This window comes from Pongo abelii, chromosome 2 (assembly GCF_028885655.2).
Source record: "Pongo abelii isolate AG06213 chromosome 2, NHGRI_mPonAbe1-v2.0_pri, whole genome shotgun sequence".
Lineage (NCBI taxonomy): Eukaryota > Metazoa > Chordata > Mammalia > Primates > Hominidae > Pongo > Pongo abelii.
Window position 1 is genome coordinate 172,941,898 of NC_085928.1, and position 10,850 is coordinate 172,952,747.

Here is a 10,850-nt window from a genome sequence, read left to right on the forward strand (position 1 = left end):
GTAATGCCTAGGTTTTCTTCTAGGGTTTTTATGGTTTTAGGTCTAACATTTAAGTCTTTAATCCATCTTGAATTGATTTTTGTATAAGGTGTAAGGAAGGGATCCAGTTTCAGCTTTCTACATATGGCTAGCCAGTTTTCCCAGCACCATTTATTAAATAGGGAATCCTTTCCCCATTTCTTGTTTTTGTCAGGTTTGTCAAAGATCAGATACTTGTAGATTTGTGGCATTATTTCTGACGGCTCTGTTCTGTTCCATTGATCTATATCTCTGTTTTGGTACCAGTACCATGCTGTTTTGGTTACTGTAGCCTTGTAGTATAGTTTGAAGTCAGGTAGCGTGATGCCTCCAGCTTTGTTCTTTTGGCTTAGGATTGACTTGGCGATGCGGGCTCTTTTTTGGTTCCATATGAACTTTAAAGTAGTTTTTTCCAATTCTGTGAAGAAAGTCATTGGTAGCTTGATGGGGATGGCATTGAATCTGTAAATTACCTTGGGAAGGATGGCCATTTTCATGATATCGATTCTTCCTACCCATGAGCATGGAATGTTCTTCCATTTGTTTGTGTCCTCTTTTATTTCCTTGAGCAGTGGTTTGTAGTTCTCCTTGAAGAGGTCTTTCACATCCCTTGTAAGTTGGATTCCTAGGTATTTTATTCTCTTTGAAGCAATTGTGAATGGGAGTTCACTCATGATTTGGCTCTCTGTCTGTCTGTTATTGATGTATAAGAATGCTTGTGATTTTTGCACATTGATTTTGTATCCTGAGACTTTGCTGAAGTTGCTTATCAGCTTAAGGAGATTTTGGGCTGAGACAATGGGGTTTTCTAGATATACTATCATGTCAGGACCAGATGGGTTCACAGCCGAATTCTACCAGAGGTACAAGGATGAGCTGGTATCATTCCTTCTGAAACTATTCCAATCAATAGAAAAAGAGGGAATCCTCCCTAACTCATTTTATGAGGCCAGCATCATCCTGATACCAAAGCCTGGCAGAGACACAACAAAAAAAGAGAATTTTAGACCAATATCCTTGATGAACATTGATGCAAAAATCCTCAATAAAATACTAGCAAACAGAATCCAGCAGCACATCAAAAAGCTTATCCACCATGATCAAGTGGGCTTCATCCCTGGGATGCAAGGCTGGTTCAATATACGCAAATCAATAAATGTAATCCAGCATATAAACAGAACCAAAGACAAAAACCACATGATTATCTCAATAGATGCAGAAAAGGCCTTTGACAAAATTCAACAACCCTTCATGCTAAAAACTCTCAATAAATTAGGAATTGATGGGACGTATCTCAAAATAATAAGAGCTATTTATGACAAACCCACAGCCAATATCATACTGAATGGGCAAAAACTGGAAGCATTCCCTTTGAAAACTGGCACAAGACAGGGATGCCCTCTCTCACCACTTCTATTCAACATAGTGTTGGAAGTTCTGGCCAGGGCAATTAGGCAGGAGAAGGAAATCAAGGGTATTCAATTAGGAAAAGAGGAAGTCAAATTGTCACTGTTTGCAGATGACCTGCAGTGGTTCTTAAGGCAAAAGTTCATGGTGTGAGTCTCCACATGTTCTTCTGTTCCTCCAGGTGGAAGCTGTACGTTTGTCCTGTCTCCTATCTGCCATTTTCCCCCTTTCAGTATTTACAAAATCACATCAAGCCTCAAGTAGTAAATATCTCCTGGAAAATATTAATAATATTAACTTATTTACAAAATCTGTTTGAATCATAAGCTTTAGAGATGTGCAACATGTTAAAAGGTATTTTATGGTTTGTTCAGTGTTTCTAAGTCTTCCATACTCCATATTATTCCAATTTAAATTTCAGAATTGACTTACAGTATCTTATAATATGACAATTTAGGTGGCATGTAATTCTCGTTTTTCACATAAATTTAAACTTCTATTTATTTTTCATCAATTAAATCTCAGATCCCTAGAGTGTCAAATTTAAAATCTAGTCAAGTGAAACCAATTAAGCAATTAAGTCTGACCGCTCAGTGAGCTTGTTTTTTTTGTTTTGTTTAGTTTTTTGTTTTTAGTTCAGTCTTTTCCTCTGAACTTCCAGCTTTTTCTGTTTTACTTTATTCTACTATAATCCTGTGTAGGTTTTGATGTAGTTAAAAATCACCCTCAGCTATAAGGATAGACCTTGACTGACCCATAAAATCACTATAACCCCATTACCCTTACAGGAAATTTACCTAAACTGGTTCATAGTAAAGCTCAGGGTATATAATCAGAATAGAAAAGGGAAAGCTTTTTTCTTTGGAAGTAATACTTTCAAAGTAATCCATACAAAAGCAAAAACACTCATTTTTTATTAGATGTCTGAAATTGCTTCTGCCATTTTTGGGAAGTCATCCTCAGGCCAGATCCATATGTGGAAAGTGGAAGATCTAGAAATGTGTTAGAGAATTAGAATTCTTTGTTATGTATAACGTTGGAGTCAAACCATGTTTAAATTTAAATATACCTCTGGACTTTCTTGTTACATAGACTAACAAATTATGTTTCTTAATTAAGCCTGTTTAAGTCATTTTCTAACAATAAAATGGTTCTTAATCTGATAAACAATTTTAAAATTGTATGGTGCTAATTACCAGAAAGTGAGTTTTTCATAAAGAAAGGTGATTAAGCCAGGTAGAATTCTGTGTAGAAGAATTAAAAAATAAATCTTTAACAAAAAAGTAGTTTCTCATTTGTGTCTAAAGCAAGAACTACATATGGAAAGAAGAAGGGGTAGCACTATTACAGGAGACATTATGTCTATGGTGCCTTTTGTTAGCATCATCTACTATTTCTTCTCTGTGTTTCTTTCAGTTATAATTGCTGTTACTCCAACCCTGGAATTAATTTGTTCTACTTTTTTTTTTTTTTTTTTTTTGAGATAGAGTCTCACTCTGTCGCCAAGGCTGGAGTGCAGTGGCACCATGTCAGCTCACTGCAACCTCCGTCTCCTATGTTCAGGCAATTCTCCTGCCTCAGCCACTTGAATAGCTGGGATTTCAGGCGCCCACCACCATGTCCAGCTAGTTTTTATATTTTTAGTAGAGACGGAGTTTCACCATGTTGGCCAAGCTGGTCTCGAACTCTTGACTTCAGGGGATCCACCCGCCTTGGCCTCCCAAAATGCTAGGATTACAGGCATGAGCCACTGTGCCAGGCCAATTTGATCTACTTTTAACTAGCAATTAGGCAATATAAGTACAGTAATAGTGAAACTGTGACCAGAACACTAGGGGTTTGGTTTAGGTCCTGCTGCTCATCTCACATAAAGCCAATCGCTGAGATGATGAGTATTGCTAAAGGAGAAGGCTTTAACTGGGTACTGCAGCTGAGGAGATGGGAGCTCAGTCTCAACTCCATCTCCATGGCTAACTAAAACTAGGAGTTTATGTAGTAGGAAAGTAATGTACAAATGTGTAAGAAAGAAGGAACTGTGGAGGGTCAAGAGAGCAATCATGATGAATGAGGGGTCCAAAATCTTGTAGTCTGGTTGTCGTGATCTGATGAGTTTCAGTTCTTTGATCCTTTTTTTTTAGAGGACCGAAGGTCATTTCCTAAGGAAGGAACTCGGATAAAATAAATATCGTTTTAAGCTTTAAGATCAGAAAGGTCAATTTCTATGTTTATCCAAAATAAAGTATCTATGGGACTAGTGGGTAAGTTTTAAAACTGGCTCAATTTTCCCAAAAGACTGATGAACTGTTTATGTATGGTTTCTTTCTTTTTTGTTTTTTTCTTTTTTTTTTTTTTTTGAGACAGAGTCTTGCTCTGTTGCCCAGGCTGGAATACAATGGAATGATCTTGACTCATTGCAATCTTCGCCTCCTGGGTTCAAGTGATTCTCCTGCCTCAGCCTGTTGAGTAGCTGGGACTATAGGTGTGTGCCACAACACCTGGCTAATTTTTGTATCTTTCAGTAGAGATGGGGTAGCTCCCTGTTGGCCAGGCTGTTCTTAAATGCCTGGCCTCAAGTGTTCCATTTGCCTCAGCCTCCCAAAGTGCTGGAATTAGAGGTGTGAACCACTGAACCCAGCCTATGGTTTATTTTGAATAAGCATAGAAATCAATCCTCCCATTTTTATAACTGGAGAAAGTTTTATTTGTCTTATTTGAGTTATTTTCTCAGAAAACCCACCCCCAGGCCTCCCAAATAGTATCAAAGAACTGAAACTTACCATATCATTGCATGTGGACAAGCAGACACCAACCCCTCACTCATCATGATTGTCTGAGTTACCACCTACTTCTTTTTGATGCACTTCTCTTTCTTGCCCCTCCCTAATTCCTGTTTTCCTGCATGTAGTTACATTTTATCCCTGCTATATAAACCCCTGATTTTAGTTGGTTAGAGAAATGAATTTGAGAATGATCTCCCATCTTCTCATCTGCAACACCTAATTAAAGCCTTCTTCCTTAGCAGTATTCATTGTCACAAGGACTGGCTTTCTGTGCGACAAACAGCAGGAACTAGACAAAACTCCTTGTATTTCAGTAACTATAGCACTTGATTGCAGGTTTTCATACATTTATTGATAACAGAAATAGGAACAAATAAGTGTTTATAGACTACAGGAAACTTCTTTTAAGAATTTATAATTACCTTACAAAAAAGTATTGTCTCTAAGTTATTATCTGTGAAGGGAAAGCTGTATGTTCATGGTATGATTATACTGGAAAGATACACCAAGGATGTTAAAACAGAAAATCATAGAAAGCTACACACACACACATATACGTATATATTTAGGGTTTTTTTTTGTATATATATGTAAACAAAGAAAAAGAAAAAGCATACATGAATTATATTTATCCTCAGATGACATAATCATTTATGTAGAAAATTCCTAATAAGCTATATATAAAAAAACTTGGCATTTATAAATGAATTTAGCACTGCTGCAGAGAAAAGACAATATACAAAAGTAAATTGCCTTTTTCATATAACTAGTGAACAACTGAAATATAGAATTTAAAAGAAAATTACTATATATTCAAAAATAAAGTACTTTTGTGTAAATCAAAAAGTAAACATGGGCAGGATCTATACGTGGAAAACTACAAAATTGTGATCAATGAAATAAAGAAGACCTAAATAAGCCCTTGTCAATGGATTAAACACTTAATATTGTTAGGATAACCTTGTCTTTAGTTTGATTTATAGATTCAACACAATTTCAGTCAAAATTCCAGCAAACATTTTTGCAGACTTTAAGAAACTTTTTCTAAAATTTATATGGAATATCAAAGGAACTAGAATAGCCAAAACAACTCTGAAAATTAACAAATAAAAACAAGCTTGGAGATTCATAATATCTGAATTTAAGAATAATATAAACCTATGGTAATTGATATAGTCTGGTAGAGGCAAAAGGATAGATCGATGGAAAAACTAGAGTTTAGATTTAGACCCAAACAATGGAGGAAGGAAAATATTTTCATCAAATGGTGTTACAACAGTTGGGATTTCCTATGCAAAAATAAAGGAACCTTGCCATGTAGCTGACACATTGTACCAAAATTTACTCAAAACAGATAGTAAACTGAAATGTAAAATATACACCTATAAAACTGTCTGAATAAAATATAGTGAATCTGCATGACTTTGACTCGATAATTAATTTTCAGATATAACACCAAAAGCACAGTCTTTGAAACAAAAACATAATAAAAATAATAGACTAAAAAAAGGAAAAATAGTAACCTTAGAATAAACATTTTGGCAAACATTGTCTTAACCAAGTAATCAAGGTTAACATTTAGCAGTGATGTCAGGTAGGTATCAATACCCACTGACATGATGTAATGGAAAGGACATTTCCTTCTGTTGCATTCTTTTCAAAAGCCTATAACACATGTCCAATCCTTAGGTAAACCAAAATCATCAGTCAATATCTTATTGAGGGTCATTCTATGAAATATCAGACCATAACCCCTCAAAAATCTCAAAGTCATTAAAAATACAAAAAGAGGGAAAAACTATCACAGACCAGAAGACATTAAGGGATTGTTATAACTAAATGAAATATGAAATCCTGGAGAAAATTCTACAACAGAAAAAGAAGGCATTGGAAAAATAGATGAAGTTGAAATAAAGCCTAGAGTTTAGTTCAAAAACATTGGTGAATCTATGCGAAGGGTATAAAGGTCTTGTACTTTTTAAAAACCCTCTTTTCAAGTTGTTTACATAGGAACTTATTTAGATTTATATATTTTCATTCAATATCATAGCAAAAATATTACTATTGACATGGAGAGAAAATTTTGGCTCTAAGAAATTGTCATATCTTGTAATTCATTTCAGTAAACCTTATTGTAGTATACAAAATTTATTAGAAATTAAAACCGAATAGAATGATGTTTGTGAAAACAATTATTTAATATTTCTGAATATAAACAGTAAAGTAATATAACAAGATATAACACTCTGATTTCGTTTTTAACAATTTACGTAAGTGTCTAATGTCATTCTTTTTTTTTCCTTCTAACACTTCGTGAAATGCTAGTGAAATGCGCAGTGCAGTATTATTCCTGTGGATTAATGGAGAAGCAACTTTTGATTCCTATTATGGTCATTCTTGAAATAGGGAAAATATGGTCATTCTTGAAAAGTACAAAAAAATTCTTTAAAATAATAATAATAAAACAAAATATGTATGCATTTGCACATTACAAACTACCACTGAAACAGGAGGCTTTTGGTTGATGTTAATATAATGCCATTCAGTTGAGTCATGGGAACAAATGTCTCACTAGTTATCTTCTTATGAAACAGAAATTATTTGATTTACCTCTGTACAAGGATTTTCCATTTTGTTTGCTCATAAACTTTCAAATGTTTTCTTTTCAACCAAGACAGTAAATAAAATGTGATTGATTTTCAGCCAGTTTTTACCTATCAGGATATGTGCTTTCATATAATGTGAATATCTTTCAACACTGATTGGATGATGGTTGCTGCTCAAGTAGCTCCCTCTTGTTCATGTCCTCAGCTCCTCCAATTTTCCTCTTTCCCTCACCCCTGCTTCACTTTAAACCTCCCACAAAACTATCAATAAGATAAGTAATTTCTGGGATATAGAAGAATTCTCAAAATTTTACTCTCTAGTTAGACCTGGCTAGTTGGACACATGCGTTGAGTACTGTTATGGTCTGAAAGTTTGTGCCCCCTCACCAAATTCATATGATGAAGTCTTAACCCCCAATGTGATGGTATTGGAGGTAGGTCCCTTGGAAGGTATTTAGGTTTAGATCATGAGAGTAAGACCCTTATAGTGGGATTACTCCCCTTATTAGGAGTGAGAGAGAGAGAGAGACAGAGACAGAAAGAGAGAGAGAGAGAGAGAGAGAGATCTCCAGGTGTGTGCACTGAGAAAAGGCCATGTGAGGATGTATCAAAAAGATGGCCATCTGCATACCAAGAAGAGACCCCCTCAACAAGCACGAAACCTTCTGTTGCCTTGATCATAAATTTTCCAGCCTCAAAAACTGTGAGAAGTACTAAATTTGTAAACCATTTAGTGTCTGGTATGTTGTTATAGCAGCCTGAGCTAACTAAGTATAATCCATAGTATTAATCTATTAGAGAGAAAATATTCTGTAGACCATCATTTCCCCAATTGTGTGAGACAGATCCGGGAAATAGTAATAGGTGTAAAAACAGAAAACAGAGAGAGTTCTTGTAGAAATACATGTGTTAATAACTTTTTTCTTGTTTGGAAGATTCACATACACATAAACTTTTAAGCCTCAGAGACATATTTTGGTAAAGAGAATCTATTTTGCTTTGAATAACCTGGTGATTCAATGATATATTTGAACAGGTAACATTTTGTTAAGGGTCATCTATTTATTAGTCAAAGAGCATTATCATGTAATGCTGTATATAACACAAAATAAAACTTCTGCTATGAACAGCATTTTAAAATTCCATTTATTCATTGATGTCAAATACACTTGAACAATATTTAGATAAATTAAATTTATAGGAAGAAGAGATATTTCATTATTCTTAGCACTGTTTAGGTAAGAGCTGCATGTTGACCAACAAGATAGAAACTAGGTATTATATTACATAACCTGTCTTACTGTCTTGAGGAATCTCCTTTATTCTTGAAAAATTTTATACATTATTAAGAAAAATTATATTGAAAAGAAAAGAATCAAACTCACAATGCTAATTCATTTATTTTATTTTATTTTATTTTTTTCTTTTTTCTTTCTTTTTTTGATGGAGTCTCACTCTGTCACCAGGCTGGAGTGCAGTGGCCTGATCTCAGCTCACTGCAACCTCTATCTCCTGGGTTCAAGAGATTCCCCCTGCCTCAGCCTCTGAGTAGCTGGGACTACAGGCATGTGCCACCATGCCTGGCTAATCTTTTTTTGTATTTTATTATTATTAATATCTTTTTTTGGATTTTAACTTAATGTAGACATGGAGTTTCACCATGTTGGCCAGGATGATCTTGATCCATCCGCCTCAGCCTCCCAAAGTGATGGGATTACAGGTGTGAGTCACCGTGCCCAGCCTTATTTCATGAATTTTAATGGCTTATTATATTTTAGGATCAAGGACCTGTTGCAGCATATTTTTCTTGAATATGTGACTTGCCTCAGCAAGTCACATCCGCCTCAGCCTCCCAAAGTGATGGGATTACAGGCGTGAGCCACTGTGCCCAGCCTTATTTCATGAATTTTAATGGCTTATTATATTTTAGGATCAAGGACCTGTTGCAGCATATTTTTCTTGAATATGTGACTTGCTATTTGAAAATGAGCAATACTTTGAGTTTAGGCTAATGCTAGGATTCTTCATTGGAATTTGGATAAAATAAAAGGTTAATCAGATTGGATTTACATATCCTTTAATAAGGATAGGGATGAGTACTGGCCTGTAAGTCTCCACATCAGAGGTCCTGAGAGAATGAATTTGCTGATAGACAAAGCAGAGAATCCCAAGTGTTAAGATAATTGAATTTTAGATTTTAATAATTCATAGCAGAAATCTCAGAAACTGTGGGTAAATCAAATTGGTTATACTCTTGAATACTCATAATTATATAATGGGGATCATATCATCAGGAGTGAGTTTTACAAGAGAAAGAGTATTAGGTCTTAAGATGCTGATTAATCAATTAGGAATTGTGAACAAAAAATATACAGCATTACAGTTATCTTTATTATCAAAGAAAACCTCAAAAAAAAAAGCATTCTAGTAGCAAGAAATAGCAGGATTAGATTTGCCTAATTATTTATGCCCTGGGTTACTCTGAGGACAGACTTGCTATGTAAAATATCCACCACAGTGTCTTCCCATAATACATTATAGTATTTTCTCTTTTAGTAGAGCTGGGGCCAGGGAACAATGTTTCCATTCATTCCGGCTGTGAAGGCTGGAAACCTATGCAATTTGAAGTCTAGGCAAGAGATGACTGCCTGTGAACATGGAATTGCATGCTGGTGATGTGGTAGATAACACAAGGTTTAAACACAAACATATATTTTGATAAATACTTTTGTAAGGGGTTTCAATTTGTTTGGTAAAATATGTTGCACATCTCAGAAAATAATTTATCAAAATACATGTTTCAACAAATTTTCTGTTAAAATTACATGAAACATCAAATTATAAAAATTTTCAGCAAATTACTGGCTAAGACCCTTAGGTTTTAGAATAAGTGTTTAATAATTTTGGAGATGCCTTTTTATATAGTAGATTAGAAAAACTATCAGGTAGCTATATTATTTTTTAAATTATGAAGAAGTAATGATAGTACTCATTATGAGATGTCAAAGTATGAGCCATGGTTAAGTTTGGACTTAAAAGATAATGAAGTATTGCCATGGCCAGTTGTACATTATCTGTTCTTTTATGTAACATTTGAATTGAAAATCATTAAACATTATAAATAAAAACATAGATGCAATGCATTGCCTAGACTTATATTACTTAATGATATCATGTGATTTAGCTGTGAGATAAAAATGAAAAGAAACAAATATACTGTAAATTTTTTATGTGTAAACCTACAGTGTTCTTAGATGCAGTCTTGTTTTGAGTTGTAGTATAGTTTTTGTAACTTATTAAAATATTTATTTTATTATTAAGGATTTGCTAATAGAAGATGAAGTGGGAAAATTGAGTGAAGTTATATTTGTTAAGTGTGTCTCAGCTCATTCTTTTCTAGGCTAGGTAGCATGATTGCCAATTATTTTTAAGTCTGTTATATTCAGAGCTAAATCATAAAATAGATGTTTCTTTTTCATTTTTTCAGCAAACTAACTTGATAAATTTTATGTTTTTTTAAATTTTCTTTATTTTTATTTTTTGCGGGTACAGAGTTGGTGTATTTATTTATGGGGTACTTGAGATGTTTTGATACAGCCATGTAGTGTGAAATAAACATATCATGGGCAATGGGGTATCCATCTCCTCAAACATTTAACCTTTGAGTTATAAACAATCCAATTACACTCTTTAAGTTATTTTTAAATGTACAATTATTATTGACTATAGTCACCCTGTTGTGCTATCAAGTAGTTGATCTTATTCATTATTTTTATTTTTTGTACCCATTAACCATCTCCAACTCCTCCACAGCCCACAACCCTTCTGTGCTTCTAAAAACTGTCCTACTCTCTATATTGGTGAGTTTGTTTTGATTATTAGATTCTACAAATGAGAGAGAACATGTGATATTTGTCTTCCTGTGGCTGGCTTATTTCACTTAACATGATCTCCAGTTCTATCCGTGTTTCTCTAATGACTGCGTTTCGTTCCTTTTTATGGCTGAATAACACTACACGGTGAATATGTACCACATTTT